Genomic DNA, 19,910 nt, shown 5'->3' with positions numbered 1-19,910 from the left:
CTTTACCCACTGACCTTCTAAGTTGTCTTTGGTGTTTGTGGGTTGAGAGGTCTGGAACCAGCCACAGCTGCCCGAGATTCAGTCCTCTGAGGCCAGCTCCAGGTTCATTGTGGCCTGTGTGCCCATGCCACACTGCACTTCTCTACCCCCCTGGTGTGGTACACTTTTCCGATCAATCATCCAGATTGTCTTGGGCTGGAAAATTGCTTCACTCTTTCTTTTGTGGGTTCTGCTGCTGTAGAATTTGTTTAGAGCCATTTTTTTATAGGTATTTGGAGGGGTTTGGGGGAGAGCTCAAGCAAGTCACTGCTTTCACTCCACCATCTTGGCTCTGCCTTTGGAGGAGACTTATGATGATGGAGAAGTGATTTTTTTTTCTTGTTTGTTTTCAAGAAGAAGGTGTGGTTCCATTTCCAGGAGCCAAGATGGTATAGTAAGAAGTAAGTTATTCTCACCCTCTGACATTGACCTCTGAAAGCCCAAAAAAATAATCAACCTGGCAAAAACCTTTAGCCAATACCAGCATCCCCAGAGATCCTCAATACAGGCAGAGGAACCAGTAGACACCACTTTGAAAAAACTACTATGGGTGATAGCATTCTCCAGTAGCAAAGCTACCCAGTGCCCCAACACAACTCTGGGAAGCACAACTTGAGGAGGCAAAGCTCCAGGATGACAGACATCCACCAGCAGCAAAACATCCCTGAGCAAGGCCCGGGTGAGCAGGAGCCAAGAATTCAAGTTCAAGGCCTGGGTGAGTAGGAAAAGAAGATTGGATAAGTGCCCCCTTTGCTCCAGCAGGAGAACTCAACATTTTTTTTTTAACTCAGGAAATAGGCAAACACCATGAACAAAAAGCAGAAACACAAAATGACCATAGATTCTTATTTTGGGGAATCAAGGGAAGATCAAGGCACAAATTCAAAAGACAGCAACATTGTTAATATACACACATCTGAAATCTCAAATGAGAATATGAACTGGTCTCAAGTCCAAAAAGCCTTCCTGAAAGAGCTCAAGAAGGATTTTCAAAGTCAGATAAGAGAGGTAGAAGAAAAATTGGGGAAAACTGGCTGGATTTGAACTCAGGTACTCTTGATTCCAGGGCTGGTGCTCTATCTACTGTTTCACCTAGCTGTCCCAACAACATATTATTAATAAGTGCAAACTATTTACATCCCTACAAGTGAAGATGACACTTATAACTCTTAAGAATTGTAATGTCATTATGACATTTAAAAGGGCATGGGTTTAAGTTGACTTTGCCGAGATGGTAAAAAAATTAATTAAGTGGTGAAAAGGGATTGCATTAGGAGAAGAAGAAATGAGGAGGCAGACAAAGATAAATTACATCACATGAAAAGACACAAAACCAAAATACAATAGAGGGAAAGAAAGGAGGGCAATTACATTATTTGAACCTTATTCTCATTAGATTTTGTTCAAAGAGGGAATAACATAATCAGTTAGATATAGAAATCTAACCCTATAGGAAGTAGAAAGGGTAAGGGAAAAAGAAAAGGGAGGGATCTAATAGAAGGGAGGCAGACTGAGGGAGGCAGTGGTCAAAGGCAAAACTCTACAGAGGTGGGAGAGGGAGAAAGAAGAGAAAAAAGCAGAAATGGGGGAAGGGGAGAAGAATAGGATAAAACAGAAAGGGATAGAAGAGTGGATTAAGAACCATAATCCTACAATATATTGTTCACAAGAAACACATTTGAAGAAGAGGGATACACACAGAGTAAAGGTAAAAGTCTGAAGTAGAATATATTATGCTTCAGCTGAAGTAAAAAAAATAATTAAATAAAAAGGAAGGTAACAATCTTGATCTCAGGCAAAGCAAAAGCAAAAATAGACCTAATTAAAAGAGATTAAAAAAAGGAAATTATATCCTGGTAAAAGGTACCATAGATAATGAAGTAATATCATTACTAAACACATATACACTAAGTGGCATAGCAGCCAAATTCTTAAAGGAGAAGTTAAGGAAGATATAAGAAGAAATAGACAGCAAAACTATACTACTGGGGGACCTCAACCTTCCCCTTTCTGCACTAGATAAATTTAACCACAAAATAAACAAGAAAGAAGTTAATGAGACCAATAGAATCTTAGAAAAGTTAAATATAGGTGACCTCTGGAGAAAACTGAGTGGGAACAAAAAGGAATATATCTTTTTTTTTCTGTGGTACATAGCATCTACACAAAAATTGACCATTTATCAGGGCATAAAAACCTCATACTCCAATGCAGAAAGGCAGAAATATTAAATACATCCTTTTCAGATCATGATGCAATAAAAAGTACATGTAATAAAGGGCAATAGAATGATAGACTAAGAATTAATTGGAAATTAAATAATGAAATCATAAAGAATGAATGTGTCAAACAATAAATCATAGAAACAATAACTTCATCCAAGAGAATGACAATAATAAGACAACATGTCAAGACTTATAGGATTCAGTGAAAGTGGCCCTTAGGGGAAGTTTTCTATCTCTAAATGCTTATATGAATAAAATAAAGAAAGAAGAGACCAGTGAATTGGGCATGCCACTAAAAAAGTTAGAAAAAGAAAAAATTGAAAAGCCTCAATTGTATACCAAATTAGAAATTCTGAAAATCAAAGGAGAGATTAATAAAATTGAAATTAAGAAAACTTTCAACTAATAAAAAAAAACTAAGCTGGTTTTATGAAAAAAATAAAATAAAATAAATAAAATTTTGGTTACTTTGATTGAAAAAAATTAAAGAAGAAAACCAAGGGTGAATTCACACCAATGAAGAGGAAATCAAAACAATAATTATGAGCTATTTTGCCCAACTGTATGCCAATAAATTTGACCATCTTAGTGAAATGGATGAATATTTACAAAAATATAGATTGCCCAGATCAACAGAAGAGGACATAAAATAATACTTAAACAACTCCATTTCAGAAAAAAAAGAAATTAAACAAGTAATCAATGAACTCCCTAAGAAAAAATCTCCAGGACCAGAGAGATTTACAAATGAATTCTATCAAACATTTAAAGAACAACTAAGGGGCAGCTAGGTGGCACAGAGGATAGAGCACCGGCCCTGAAGTCAGGAGTACCTGAGTTCAAATCCAGCCTCAGACCAAACACTTGACACGTACTAGCTGTGTGACATTGGGCAAATCACTTAACCCCAATAGCCTAAAAAAAAAAAAAGAATATTTATTTTGGGGGCAGCTAGGTGGCACACTGGATAGAGCACTGGCCCTGAAGTCAGGAGGACCTGAGTTCAAATCCGGCCTCAGACCAAACACTTGATACTTACTAGCTGTGTGACCTTGGGCAAGTCACTTAACCCCAATTGCCTAAAAGCAAAAAAAAAATAATAAAATAAAATAAAATAAAATAAAGAACAACTAATTCCAATTCTATATAAAATATTTGGGAAAATGGGTGAAGGAGTCCTACCAAATTCTTTTTATGATACAAATATAGTGCTGATACCTAAATTAGGAAGAGCCAAAAAAGAAAAAGAAAATTATAGAACACTTTCCTTAATAGATGTGAAAATTTTAAATAAAATATTAGCAAAGAGATTACAATAACTTATCTCGAGGATAATATACTATAACTAGGTAGGATTTATACCAGGAATGTAGGTCTGGTTCAATATTAGGAAAATTATCAGCATGATTGACCATATGAGCAAAAAAACTAACAGAAATCATATAATTATCTCAATAGATGCAGAAAAAGCATTTTGACAAAATACAACATACCTTCCCAATAAAAACACCAGAGAACATAAGAATACATGGAGTCTTTCTTAAAATGCTAGAAAACATTTATCAAAAACCATCATGAAGTATTACATGCAATGGGCATAAGCTAGAAGCATTTCCAATAAGATCTGGGGGTGAAACAAGTATGTCCATAGCTGTGTGACTCTGGGCAAGTTACTTAACCCCTATTGGTTCACTAAAAAAGCAAAACAAACAAACTAACATCATCACCACTGTTATTCAATATTATGCTAGAAATACTAGTTATAGCAATTAGAGAAGAATAAGAAATTGAAGGAACTAGAAGAAACAAAGAAGAAACAAAGCTATCACTCTTTGCAGCTGATAAGATGGCATACTTAGAAAATCCTAGAGAATCAAGTAAAAAACTACTTGAAATAATAAACAACTTTAGCAAAGTTGCAGGATATAAAATTTACCCACACAAATCATTGGCATTTCTACATATTACTAACAAACCCAGCAGCAAGAGATAGAAAGAGAAATTCCATTTAAAATTATTGTAGACACTATAAAATATTTGAGAGTCTACCTGCAAAAACAAACCCAGGAACTATATGAACACAATTACAAAATACTTTCCACAGAAATAAAGAGAGATTTAAATAATTGGAAAAATATAAGTTGCTCATGGGTAGGCTGAACTAATATAATAAAAATGAAAATTCTACCTAAATTAATTTACTTATTCAATGCTATGCCAATTAAACTACCAAAATATTTTATGGGGCTAGAAAAAATAAGAAAATTCATCTGGAATAACAAAAATATCCAAATATCCAAAATATCAAGGGAACTAATGAAAAGAAATGCAAGAGAAGTTGGGCCTAGCTGTACCTGATCTTAAATTGTCATATAAAGCAGCAGTTATCAAAATTGCTTGGTACTGGCTAAGAAATATCATGGTGGATCAGTGGAATAGATTAGGTATGCAAGACACAACAGTTAATGACTATTTCTACTGTTTGATAACCTACTATTTGATAAATCCAAAGACTCCAGCTTCTGGGATAAGAAATCAGTATTTAGCAAAAACTGCTGGGGTAACTAGAAAAATGTATGGCAGAAGCTGGGCATAGACCGACATCTCACACCATATACCAAAATAAAGTCAAGATGTGTACACTATTTAGATATAAAGACTGATACTATAAGTAAACTAGAAGAGCAAGGAATAGTTTACCTTTCAGATCTATGGAGAAAGGAAGAATTTATGACCAAATAAGGGTTACAGAACATTATGAAATGCAAAATGGATAATTTTGATTACACTAAATTGAAAAGTTTTTGCACAAACAAAGCCAATGCATCCAAGATTAGCAGAAAACTGGGAAAGATACTTTACAAGTGGCTCTGATAAAGGCCTCATTTCTAAAATATATAGAGAACTGAGTCAAATTGATAAAAATACAAGTCATTCCTCAACTGATAAATAGACAAATAAAATAAAGGATATGAACAGGCACTTTTCAGAGGAAGAAACTAAAGCTAACTATAGTCATATGAAAAATGTTCTAAATCACTATTGATTAGAGAAGTGCAAATCAAAATGACTCTGAGGTACCACATCACACCTATTGGATTGGTTAACTGACAAAACAGGACAATGATAAATGTTGGTAAAATTGGAACACTAATACATTGTTAGTGGAGTTGTGAAAAGATCCAACCATTTTGGAGAGCAATTTGGAACTATGCCCAAAGGGCTATTAAATTGTGCATGCCCATTGATGCAGCAATATCACTTCTAAGCCTGTATTCCAAAGACAGCATAAAAACAGGAAAAGCATACACATGTACAAAATATTCATAGCAGCTTTTTTTGTGGTGGCAAAGAATTGGAAATTGAGAGTATGTCCATCAGTTGGGGAATGGCTGAACAAGTTGTGGTATATGAATGTAATGGAATACTATTGCGCCGTAAGAAACAATGAGCAGGCAGAGTTCAGAAAAACTTGGAAAGACTTACATGAACTGATGCAGAGTGAAATGAGTAGAACCAGGAGAACAATCTACACAGTAATAGCTACATTATGGGATGAGTGACTGTAATAGATGTAGCTCTTTACAGCCCTGCAAAAATGTAAGACAACTCCAACAGACTCACTATGGAAAATGCTATCCACACCCAGAGAAAGAAATATGGAATCTGAATACAGATGGAAGCATACTATTTTCTCTCCTTTTCCTTTGTTGTTTTCTTTTATTACTTGATTCTCATGGTTCTTCTCATTAGTTCTAATTGTTCTTTACATCATGATTAGTGGGGAAATATACTTAACATGAATGTGTATGGAAAGCCTAAATCAGATTGTATACTGCTGGGTTGGGGGGAAGAAGTGGAAAGGGGAGAAAATTTAAAGCTCAAAATCTTATGGAAGTGAATGTTGAAAACTAAAAATAAATACATTATCAAGAAGGAGAAGAAGAAGAAGGAGGAGGAGGAGGAGGAGGAGGAAGAGGAGGTAGTGGTAGGGCTAAGATGTTGGAGTAAAGATAGCATTATTTTCCCCAAGCTCTCTCAGTATTCCCCTCTAAACAACTTTTTAAAAGCACATCAAATGGAATTCTAAGAGGTATAACCAACAAAAAGTCAAAGTGGTTATTTTTTTTCATCCCAGGATAGCTTAGAAGGACAGAAAGAGAGATCTACAGCACTTTGGGCAGGCTGGTGGAAAAGGGATAGTATAAGATTGTTGATCAGGTAGAAAGCTTACTCAAGAGTAAGATCACCTCATCATTTAGACAAAAGTGAAAGAGACAGTGGCTGAAGGCATTTGAATGATAAGACCTTAAGAAGAAGGGAGAAGAGGGACCTTTCAGAGAATGGCTTCAATTTTTTTCCTATAAAATATTAGGCAAAGTTCTCAAATGAGGGGGTAGGGGTTAAGGAATCCATGGGGTGGCTTTAGGAGGGATGAAAATGTTTAGAAGAACCACTGTGGAGAGTGGAATAGTGAGTTAATAAACAAATATAGAAGGATAACCCTGTTGATTGGCTTGGTTTAATTTATCATTATTATTATTACTACTGCTATCATCATCATCATCATCATCATCATCATCATCAACAACAACATTAGTAGCAGTAACAGCAACAACAATAACTATCATTTAAATAGTGCTTAAAGATTTACGTGTTATCTTAAGGAACTTCAAAATAACCCTGTGAGATAACTGCCATTATTGTCAACATTTTAAAGATGAGGAAACCGCTAGAGAAATTGCCAAGCATTATAGTTAACAGGTAAATGAGGTAGGATTTGAATTTCAGATCTTTTCAACTCCAAGTCCAGTGCCCTATCCAATAATAAACCTAACTTACTTCAAATGTTGAGTGCCTTAATTCAAATCTCTAATGCTATTACTGCCCATTCAGTGACCATCATTCTGCAGATGACCTCTTGAAATAAACTCAGCAGTATGATAAATATTTCCTCTAATTAGCACTCAGATAATCACATAACATAATACCACCAAACTTTGCAAGGAGCAGGAAAATAGTGACTTTGGTCAGCTTGTACAGAGGATGCCCTAGCATAGTGATGACAGAGACATGTTGCTGAATGAGAATCATGAAGCATTCCCTTTATGGGAAACTTAATTGGCCTAGCTTGATGATGATGAAGATAGGCTTTCCACTGGGGAGATCAGTGCTATATCCAAGCTGCCCACAGACAGAATCAAGCCTAAAGGAATTATAGATTTAGGGTTCTAGGCTTGTTTAGTTTATTTCTTTAGCAAACTTTAAGAGTCTATGCTACAGTAAGATGAGGAATAGCAAAGAACTTCAGTGAATGACTTAACTTTCATTCCTAATCTCTCTGCTAAATGACCAAAGACAATTGCCTTCTGTGTCAAAATTCTAGCCTGTTCTGGTCCCCTCTGATGACTGCCCCCCTCTAGTTACTATCCAGTATAAAGCAACAATAGCAGGAAGCAAGATTGCAAAAGGGAACCTAAAACTCATTTACAGACTGCCCCGTAGGTCAAAGGAGAATAATTTTCAAACCATCATTATATTAACTAAAAAACATGTCCTGAGATTATCTGCCAAATCAGAGGAAGCCATCTGGGCCTTTCTGTCAGGAGCTTTTGGTCCTATGATCTATAAACTACATACAAGTTCTATACATCCACAGTAAGACCAGCAGAACACCAAATATTGCTAAAAACTGAGATTATGTGAGTATATTAATTAACTAACTCCAAGGTGGCACAGATAAGAGGTAGTCTGTCCTTCACTAAAACTCTACCAAAATAAGGCTCAAACTCCTGTCCTCTGAGCACTTTTCCATCTTCATCTGGGTCCATGCTGCCTGAGTGCCCCCAATTCTGATCATTATTGTATGAGTGACTCTCTTTGTCACTTTCACTCCTCATTCTCCTGCTCATGCTATTTGCTTTCCTCCACCTCTCCATGCCTCCATTCTCACATTATCTGTTTCTGTACCCTCTCACTTTTTGCTGTTTACTCCTACACCCTATATGCCTTATTAAAGTGTGATTGAAACATTATTCCCTCCTGTCGTCATGATCTTTTACCCACAAGTACCCCCAAAACTGGACATACATGCCCCTATTTCATAATTCCATAAATTAATTAATAATTCACCTTCAGTACATCTCTACCTATAAAACCCTCAGGCATCTCAAACTCAATAAATTCAAAATAGAAATAATTATATTCTCCCCAAGCCCTCCTTAAAATATTCTGTTTTCTGTTGATGTTGCCACTATCCTGAGTTACTCAGATTTGCAGTAATGAAGTTATTCTTCTCTCTTCCCTCTTTTTCTTCTCTGTATCTAACCAACTGCGCTGAGCCTTGTCCACTCTTCTTCCACTCATTCTCTTACATCTTTCTCACTTCTTTGTATTTACATAGTCTTTTAACCTTAGATCAGATCTTTATCACCACTCATCTTTACTGTCACAATAGTTTCCTAATGGCTTCTAGCCTTTCCTCTCTTCAATCATTCAAAAAAAATTGAAATTCCTAAAACATAGATTTATTTAAAATCTTCAATATCTCCCCTTTGCCTCTAGGATATAATACATACTTCATAGCATGGCATTTAAAGGGCTCCACAATGCAGCTCTGTCTTTGTTTTATTTTATATTACTTCTCTTCATGAACTCTCCATTTTGCTTAAACTGATATGCTAGCTGTTCTCTTTATACAATATTCTTTTTTATTAATTAATTTATTTTTAGTTTTCAGTATTCAATTCCACAAGATTTTGCGTTCCAAATTTTCTCCCCATCTCATCCCTCCCCCCACACCAAGATGGCATACCTTTTGAATACCCCTTCCCCTAATCTATCCTCCCTTTTATCTCCTCCCCTTTCTCTTATCCTCTTCTTTTTCAATTTTCCTTTAGCATAGGATAGATTTCTATACCCTATTTCCTGTATAACTTATTTCCCATTTGCATATGAAAACAATTTTTTTAACATTTGTTTTTAAAACTTTAGGTTCCAAATTTTCTTCTGTCCTCCTTCCCCACCCACCCTCATTGAGAAGGCAGCACCTCAATACAGGTTATACATGTGTAGTCATACAAAACATTTCCATACTAGTCATGTTGTGGAAAACTAAGTGTATTTCCTATAATCCTATCCCCCCCCCAATTCTATTCTCTCTTTTGACCCTGTCCATCCTTAGAAATGTTTGCTTCTGATTACCCCCTCCCCCAATCTGCCCTCCCTTCTATCATCCCCCTGCTCTCTTGTCCCCTTCCCCCGGGCCATATTCCCATAAGGTAAGATAGATTTCCATACCTAATTGAGTGTGTATGTTATTTCCTCCTTAAGCTAAATCCTATAAGAATACGATTCACTAATTCCTTCTCACCTTCTCCCATTTCCCCTCCACTGTAAAAGACTCTTCTTGTCTGTTTCATATGAGATAATTTACCCCATTCTACCTCTCCTTTTCTCCTTCTCCCAGTATAATCCTTTCTCACTCCTTAATTTTATTCTCCAGATATCGTCACTTCATCTTCAACTCACCCTGTGCCCTCTATTCTAAATACATACATATATATTTTTTCCTTCCAACTACCCTAATACAGACAAATGTCTCATTAGTTACAAATATCATCTTTCCATGTAGGAATGTAAACAGTTCAACCTTAATAAGTCTCTTATGATTTCTCTTTCCTGTTTACCTCTTATGGTTCTCTTGAGTCTTGTATTTGAAAGTCAAGTTTTCTATTCAGCTCTGGTCTTTTCATCAGGAATGCTTGAAAGTCCTCTATTTCACTGAATATTAATTTTCTCCCTGAAGGATTATACTCAGTTTTGCTGGATAGGTGATTCTTGGTTGTAATCCTATTTCCTTTACCCTCTGGAATATTATATTCCATGCCCTGCGGTCCTTTAATGTAGAAGCTGCTAAATCTTATGTTACCCTGATTGTGTTTCTATAACACTTGAATTATTTCTTTCTGGCTGCTTGCAATATTTTCTCCTTGACCTGAGAACTCTAGAATTTGGCTACAATATTCCTAGGAGTTTTCCTTTGGGGATTTCTTTTAGGAGGTGATCAGTGGATTTTTTCCATTTCTATTTTACCCTCTGGTTCTAAAATATCAGGGCAGATTTCCTTGATAATTTCTTGAAAGATGATGTCTAGGCTCTTTTTTGGTTATGGCTTTCAGATGGTATAATAATTTTTAAATTCCTTCTCCTGAATCTATTTTCCAGGTCAGTTGTTTTTTTTTTTCCAATGAGATATTTCACAGTGTTTTCTATTTTTTCATTCTTTTGGTTTTGTTTTACAGTGTCTTGATTTCTCATAAAGTCACTAACTTCCATTTGCTCCATTCTAATTTTTAAGGAAGTATTTTCTTCAGTAATCTTTTGGACTTCCTTTTCCATTTGGCCAATTCTGTATTTTAAGGCATCCTCATTGGCTTTTTGGACCTCTTTTACCATTTGGGTTAGGCTATTTTTTAAGGTGTTATTTTCTTCAGTATTTTTTTTTAGTCTCCTTTAGTAAGCTTTTGACTTGTTTTTCATAATTTTCTTGCATCACTCTCATTTCTCTTCCCAGATTTTGCTCAACTTCTCTTATTTGCTTCTCAAAATCCTCAGAATGATTTATATTTTTCTTGGAGGCTTTGGATGCAGGAGCTTTGACTTTGTTGTCTTCTGGTTGTATGTTTTGATCTTCTTTGTTACCAAAGAAAGATTCTATGGTCTGACATTTTTTGTGTAGTTTGCTCATGATCCTAGACAATTAGTTGAGCTATAAACTCTTTGTTATGGTAAGGGTCTGCTTCGGATGTGTAGAATGTGCTGTCCCAAGCTTCTGGGGTTTTGTGTAGCAGTTTACAGAGATACTTCTAAGGACCTGTAAATTTTAAGTTCTTTCAAGGTGGTATGATCAAGGGCAAGGTGTTTACTCCTTTCCTGGCCTGGTCTCTAGTCTATAAGTGACCGCAAGCACTCTTTTCTGCCTTGCAACTGTGAGGAGGATTCTCTGTCGTCACCACCACTATAAACTCACGATGCCAGCACTCCTCTCCACCCCAGGACTACCACCCAGAACTGTGACCCAGATTCGAGCACAAGCTAAGCAATAGAATCCTGTACCAGCTAAGAGATCCCTGCAATCCCCTGCTGATAAGCCACTGGATTCCCCTTCAGTATATGGGCCAGAAGCTCTGAAAGCAGCCACCGCCATGGGGCCACCCATGGGGCCTGGGGATAGGACCAACCTTCTCTCTCACCACAGTCACAGACTTTCCCCACTGGCCTTCTAAGTTGACTTTGGCATTCCTGTGTCGAGAAGTCTGGAAACCACCACAGCTGCTCATGAATCAGTCCTCTGAGGCATGTTCCAGGTTCACTGAGGTCTGTTTTGCTTGTGCACTGACACCAAACTGTGTTCCCCTCCCTATCCAGTGTGATAGACCTTTCTAATTAACCAGCCAGGTTGTCTGGGGCTGGAAATTTGTTTCACTGTGTCTTTTTGTGCATTCTGTTGCTTTAGAATTTATTTATAGCCATTTTTACATGTATTTGGAGGGGTTTGGGGGACAGCTCAAGCAAGTCACTGCTTTTGCTCCACCATCTTGGCTCTGCCCCCTATACTATATTCTAAAACTTGTGCTTTTGCCCAAGTATATATACATGTCTGGAATGCTCTGTTTCACTTGTTTCTTCCAGTCCCCAGTTCCTTTCATAGCATAGCTCAGGTGCCAACTATTTCATGAGGCCTTGATGAAACCCCTCACCCCCCAAAAATATTAATACTATCCATCTCATAGTACTTGGGATTATTTGGCATATACTTTGAATTTAATTGCTTATAGACATGTTGTACCCTTTCCTCTGTAGAACGTTAGATCTTTTTCATGTATATCTTTGTAGCCCTAGTTTCAAGCAAAGTATCTTGCAAATAGTAATCACTCGATAAATGTCTTTTTATAATAAGTTCACAAAACAAAAGTAAGGCATTTAGCACCTTTAGATAGTAGGGGATGGTATTTACCACAAAATCAGACCAAAAATATTTGGTGCAACAACCCTAAAAAGGTTAGGAGTCACTGTCCTAGGAAATGAAATGGATAATTGAAAACCACTCTTCTGAATCTCCTTCCAAGTTTGTAGAGTGTAGTTATATGTATACAAACTTGTCTGTTTCACAGTGATAAAACCTGTGCTTCACCGTAGTCAGGATAATTCACCCCTGCCTCTTGTAAATAGGAGAATTCTTAGGATGTTTTTAAGGACAAAAGCTTCTTAGCTCTCTCTGTGAACAGGATAATAAAAAAAAATCCGAAAGTCCAGAGCTAACTCAACCCATACAAAAATGTAGAAGGCTTGTGGCATAGTCTATAGTTAGATTCTACACAGTCCTCTTTTCTTGAATTTCTTGAATTCTCTGTTACCTTATTGCTGTCAAGCCTCGTCCTTGGATCACTCCCACCATTTGCTACCTTTTCTCCTATTCATGCATTGCTGAAAAAAGCTAAAAAGCATCATTAAACCTTGTTGAATGGGTCCACTACAAAATTTTGTTGTATGTTAACTGGGTCATTACTGTACAAGGCAATCCTTTTACACATCCCAAATAGATTCACCACATACACATTTCTAAATCTTTTCATCCTTCCTCAAATCTCCCATGTCTCTTTACTTTACTAAAAATGTTTAGGGCATGTTCCTGGAGCTCCCTTTTAGTATCTTCTCATCATCTCACATTACTCAGATGATTTCTGTTACTAACTCCTTCTCTCCTATCTCAAATGAAGAGGTGGCCTTCTCCTTGCATAGACAAATCTCTCAGTGATCCCATTAAATCATGTCTCCTCCAGTATGTGGCCCCTTCTGTCATCTCCATTCTCTCACTAACATTCAATCTCTTCCTCTTCAAAGGCTGTATCCCTGCTGCCTGCAATAAACCTATGTCTTCCCAAATCTTCTTGTTAGTTATATGACTGTAGATAGCTTTGATTTCTTGTCAGAAAACTGACTGTTAATATCATTTGATCATTTATCAATTGTGGAATGACTTGTATTTTTACAAATTTGACTCAGATCTCTATATATTTGAGAAATTAGGCCTTCATTAGAGATATTTGTTGCAATAATTTTCCCCAGGTTTTTTTTTGCTTTCCTTATAATTTTGTTAACATTGGTTTTGTTTGTGCAAAACCTTTTTTAATTTTATGTAATCATAATTATCTATTTTACATTTTGTAATGTTCTCGATATCTTCTTTGGTACTAAATTCTTCCCTTATCCATAAATCTGACAGATAAACTATTCCATGCTCTCTTAATTTGCTTATGGTATCACCTGTATCTGGAAATCATGTGCCCATGTGCCTTATTTTGGTATACACTGTGAGATTTGGGTTTATACTTAGTTTGTGCCATCCAATTTTCCTGTTTTGCCTGTAATTTTTGTCAAATAATGAGTTTTCGTTCCAAAAGCTTGGATCTTTGTGTTTATCATATACTAGATTATTATGGTCACTTACTATAATCTACTTTGTACCTAATCTATTCCACTAATCCACCACTCTGTTTCTTAACCAGTACCACATTGTTTAGATAATTACCACTTTATAACACAGTTTAAGAATTGTTATGGCTAGACTACCTTTTTCCCATTTTTTTTCATTGATTCCCTTGATATCCTTGAGCTTTTGTTCTTCCAGATGAATTTTGTTAATATTTTTGTTGTTGCTATTATTTTTGATAATTTGATTGGCATGACGCTGAAAATAGATTAATTTGGATAGAATTGTCATTTTTATTACATTGGCTTGGCCTAACCATAAACAATTAATATTTTTTCCAATTGTTTAGATCTCATTTTGTTTGTGTTAAAAGTGTTTTATAGTTGAGTTCATATAGTTCCGGAGTTTGTCTTGGCATGTAGACTCCCAAGTATTTTATATTGTCTATGGTTATTTTTAATGGAATTTCTCTATCTCTTGATGCTAGATTTTGTTGGTAATATATAGAAATGCTGATGATTTATGTGGGTTTATTTTTTCTGCAACTTTTCTCAAGTTGTTAATAATTTCAAGTAACTCTCTTTTAGTTGATTCTCTAGGATTTTCTAAGTATACCTCCATATTGTCTGCATACAAAGAGGGATATGTTTTTCTTTTTTTTATTGCTATAGCTACCATTTCTAATACAATATTAAATAACAGAGATAATAATGAGCATCTTTGCTTCCCCCCTGATTGCACTAGGAAGGCTCCTAACTTATCCCTGTTACAGATAATGTTCACTGATGGTTTTAGATAAATATTACTTTTTTCAACCAATTAACTTTAAGACAGCTCTTAATCAGTGGAAACCAATTAAGAGTTGCTGTGATATCCCAGCAAGAACTGTGTCTCATAGCAAGGGCCAAGAACACATATCTGGATCCATGGGAGGTACCCTTTTTTAATTTAGTATTTTATTTTTTCCCCAGTTACATGCAAAAATGATTTTAACATTAGTTTTTAAAACTTTGAGTCCCAAATTCTCTCCCTCCCTCCCCACCCTTCCCTACTGAGTAGGCAAACAATTTGTTATAGGTTATACATGTAATCATGTAAAACATATCAATAACAGTCATACTGTGCAAAAAACTCAATAAAAATAAAATTTAAAAAAGTATGCTTCAATCCATATTCAAACACCATCAGTTCTTTCTTTGGGGATAGATAGCATTTTTCATCATAAGTCCTTTGGATTTGTCCTGGATTGTTGTATTGCTGAGAATAACTAAGCCATTCATAGCCGATCATCTTATGATATTGCTGTTTAGTTTGTACACAGTACATTTCACTTTGCATCAGCTCATGTATGTCTTTCCAAGTTCTTCTGAGAGCATCCAGTTCATCATTTCTTATAGTACAATAATATTTCATCATAATAACATATCACAACTTGTTCAACCATTCCCTAATTGATGGGAATCACCTCAGTTTCTAATTCTTTGCCCCCAAGAAAGAGTTGCTATAAATATTTTTCTACACATACTTTTTTTTCTTTTTAAAAAATCTCTCTTGGGATATAGACCTAGTAGTGGTATTGATAGGTTAAAGGATATATACGGTTTCAGAGCCCTTCGGGCATAATTCCAAATTACTCTACAGAATGGTTAAGTTAGTTAACAACTCTACCAACAGTGCATTAAAGTTTCGTTTTCCCCACATCCCCTACAAACATTGTCCTTTACCTTTTCTGTCCTATTAATCAATCTAATAGGTGTGAGGTAGTACCTCAGAATTGTTTAAATTTCTCCACTTAATAATGTTAGATTATTTTTTTCATATGGCTATAGATGGCTTCTGAAGACTGACCATATCTTTTAACCTTTTATCAATTAGGAAATGGCTCTTATTTTTATAAATTTGACTCAGTTCTCCATATATTTGAGAAATGAGGCCTTTATCAGAGAAACTTACTTCAAAAAAAATTTTTTTTTTGGCTAGGCAATGGGGTTAAGTGACTTGCCTAGGGTCACATATCTAGTAAGTGTTATGTGTCTGAGGCTGGATTTGAACTCAGGTCCTCCTGAATCCAGGGCTGGTGCTCTATCCACTGTGCCACCTAGCTGCCCTGGCTTCAAATTTTTTTCACAGTAACAATTGCTAACTGCTTTCCATTCTATTCCTCCTGTTTATTCTATTCTCTCTCTCCTTTCACCCTGTCTCTTCTCAGAAGTGTTTTATTTCTAACTACTCCCTCCCCTAATCTACCCTCCCTTCTATCCCCCCTCTTTTCTTATCCCCTTCCCTTACTACTTTCCTGTGAGGTAAGTAAGATAAATTTCTATACTCAATTGAGTGTCTATGTCATTCCCTCTTTGAGCCAATACTGATGAGAATAAGATTTACTCACTCCCCTTCACATCTCTCCTCTCCCCCTCCACTGCAAAAGCTTTTCCTTGCCTCTTAATGTGAGATAATTTACTCTATTCTACCTATCCCTTTCTCCTTCTCCCAGCATATTCCTCTGTCACCCCTTAATTTTATTTTTTAGATATCATTCCTTCATATTCAACTAATACCTGTGTCCTCTATCTATACATACTCCTTCTAACTACCCTAATAATGAGAAAGGCCTTATGAGTTACAAATATTATCTTCCCATGTAGGAGTGTAAACAGTTTAAACTTAATAAGTCTCTTAGATTTCCTTTTTCTGTTTACCTTTTTATGCTTCTCTTGAGTCTTGTATTTGGAAGCCAAATTTTGTATTCAACTCTGGTCTTTTTATCAAGAATGCTTGAAAGTCCTCTATCTACTGAATATCCATTTTTTTACCTGAAGGATTATACTCAGTTTTTCTGGGTAGGTGATTCTTGGTTGTAATTCTTGCTCCTTTGCCTTCTGGAATATCATATTTCAAGCCCTCCGATACTTTAATGTAGAAGCTACTAAATGTTGTGTTATCCTGACCATGGCTCCACCATGCTTGAGCTGTTTATTTCTGCCTGCTTCAAATATTTTCTCCTTGACCTTCCAACTCTGGAATTTGACTATAATATTCCTGGCAGTTTTAATTTTGGGATCTCTTTTAGGAGGTGATTAGTGGATTCTTTAATTTCTATTTTACCTTCTGGCTCTAGACTATCAGGGCAGTTTTCCTTGATAATTTCTTGAAAGATGATGTCTAGGCTCTTTGTTTGATCCTGGCTTTTAGGTAGTCTAGTAACTTTTCCTGGATCTATTTCCAGGTCAGTTGTTTTCCAATGAGATATTTTGCATTGTTTTCTATTATTTCATTCTTTTGGTTTTGTTTGATTGTTTCTTGATTTCTCATAAAGTTATTAGTTTCCATTTGCTCCATTCAATTTTTAAGGAAATATTTTCTTTAGTGAGCTTTTGGACCTCCTTTTCCATCTGGCCAATTCTGCTTTTTAAGGCATTCTTCTCCTCATTGGCTTTTTGTACCTCTTTTGGCTTAGGCTGTTTTTAAAGATGTTATTTTCTTCAGTGTGTGTGTGTGTGTGTGTGTGTGTGTGTGTGTGTGTCTCCTTCACCAACCTGTTGACTTGTTTTTCATGAGTTTGTTGTATCACTCTCATTTCTCTTTCCAATTTTTCCTCTACCTCTCTTACTTGGTTTTCAAAATGTTTTTTGAGATCTTCCATGACCCAAGACCAATTTTTATATTTCTTGGAGGCTTCTGATGTAAGAGTTTTGATTTTGTTGTCTTCTTCTGAGTATATTTTGATCTTCCTTGTCACCATAATAACTTTCAATAGTCATAGTTTTTTCCATTGTTTGCTCATTTCCCCAGACTATTACTTGACTTTTAACTATTTGTTAAAGTAGGGCTCTGATTCCAGGGTGGAGGGTGCACTGTTGCAAGCTTCAGGGGTTTTATGCAACTGTTTTCAGAGATACTTCTAGGGACCTATAAGTTTTCAATTCTTCCAAGGTGGTATGATCTAAGGAGAGATGTTTACTACTCTCCTTGTCTATGCTCTTATCCATGAGTGACCACAAATACTCTTTTCTGCCTTGGAACTGTAAGGAGGGTCTCCTTTTCACTGTGGCAACAAGGTGTGATAGTGCTCCTCCTTACCCAGGGACTGGCACCCAGGACTGCAGCCCAGATCAAGTATGGAGTAAGGCAACAGGGTCTTGCCTCAGTGCTATCAAAAAGACCCCTGTAATCTTCTTCTGACCAGTTGTTTGACCACCTTACCATCTGTGGGCTGAGAGCTCCATACGCAGCCACTGCCACTGTCACTGCTGATGCTTTCCCTCCCAAGGACTGCTCCTGGATCTCTGGGACTGGGGCTATGTTGATGTGGCCTGTGCTAGACTGCTCTTCACTCTCACCCAGGTACAACAGCCCTTTCCTGCTGACCTTCTAAGTTATCTTTGGCATCTATTGCCTGAGAGTTCTGGAAACTGCCACTGCTGCCAGTGATTCAGTCACCCCAAGGCCTGCTTCAGGTTTGCTTGGGCCCAGTCTGTCCTGGCATGACTTGTGCTAAACTGCACTCTCTCTCACCCTGATGCAACAGACATTTCTTCCCAACTTTCCAAGTTGTCTTGGGCTGGGAATTTGTTTCACTCCATCTTTTTGTGGGTTCTGCGACTCTAGAAATTGTTTAGAGTCATTTTTAAAGATATTTGGAGGGTTTTCAGGGAGAGCTCAGGCGAGTCCTTGTCTTTGCTCTGTCATCACGGCTCTGCCTCTCCAACTTTCTCTTTTTGGAATCAAGGAATATCAGGAGTCAGAATTAGATCACTGTTGGATGAGATGCCTTATTCAACCTCAGGGCTGAATCTATCTCTCAGTCCATTCAGATTCTACTCTGCTCCACATGGTCCATCTATAGAAAGTGGCTATTTCAAAAGACACTTTATGGTTGTAAATCAACAAAAACCAAAGATGCTTACCAATTAAGGTTGGGTCATATTCGGCTGAGAAAGTAGCAGAAGTCCTTAGAAAGCAACTACATCTCAGAACTCTCTTTGGTTACTGCCTCAGGCTCCAAATGACAGAGTTCTGCCACCCTAGAATTTGTTTAGAGTCACTTTTAAAGGTATTTAGAGGAGCGTTAGGGGGGAGCTCAGACAAGTTCCTGCCTCTACTCCACCATTTTGAGTGGTGCCCTTTTCAACAAAGGTCCACATTCTGAAATTTAATTCAAGTGGATTGAGACTCAACTGATCAGCCCTCTATTATGAGCATCTGGGCTCAGAGCCATATCTGACTATTTTCTGTGTCACCTTCCAGAGCCAATTACTTCCATAATGTCTCATCTATCTTGGACCCTCATTTCTACTTTCATTACAGTCATCCCAGTTGAGTTCATCTCTTCCTGGTTAGACTATGCAATTGCTTCCCAATTTATCTTTCTGATTATGGTTTAATCCACTCCAATCTATTTCCCACAAGCTGTCCTCCCATAACACCACTATGATAACATGACCTCTGTACTCCCAAACCTCCAATGGCTCCTCACTGCTTACTGATCTTAGTGATTGCTGCTTCATCCTGTCTTCTCTCTTTACAAATGAAAGCATTTGCTATCTGTGCCACTCACAAGGCCCTTATCACATTACTGCCTTGTACAATTACCACTCTTCATCAGTGTGTTCCATCCAGACTTTCTTAAATATAGTTTCTTAACTACAGAACCTCTGTGATCATCCTCCTGGTATCTAGAATCCTTCCTAAACATAGTAAGTGCCTAAACACATAATTCCAGTCCTTATCAACATGTCATTTCTCTGATCTTGTCACTCAACTCAAAAACATTTAGTTCCTTCCCACTGTCTATTGAATGTAAATTCTTATTGTCACCTTATTCTTTTACAACCTTACTCCAAACTATCTTTCTGATATTATCTAACTCCTCTTTAGTTAGTCTATATGTATGCCAAACTGAACTACTTACTGTCCCTTATTTTTGTCCTTGTCATTTCCATATTCCTTGATAGAATGTAAGTTATTAGAAACCAAGGCCTGTTTTATTTCTGTGTTTAGCATGTTCTTATTGATTGATGGGTCAATCCCTTTACCCTTCTTTCCTTATAGCAACCAAATGCCTGGAATCCCTTCCCTTAAATGCCTAGCCCTGTCTTTTTAAATCTTTTCCTTTATTCAAGGTAAAATTCACATGTCATTTTCCCCCTGAA

Source organism: Phascolarctos cinereus, unplaced genomic scaffold, assembly GCF_003287225.1.
Source record: "Phascolarctos cinereus isolate Bilbo 61053 unplaced genomic scaffold, phaCin_HiC Scaffold_2;HRSCAF=192, whole genome shotgun sequence".
NCBI classification, from domain to species: Eukaryota; Metazoa; Chordata; class Mammalia; order Diprotodontia; family Phascolarctidae; genus Phascolarctos; species Phascolarctos cinereus.
This window is presented reverse-complemented; position numbering follows the sequence as displayed.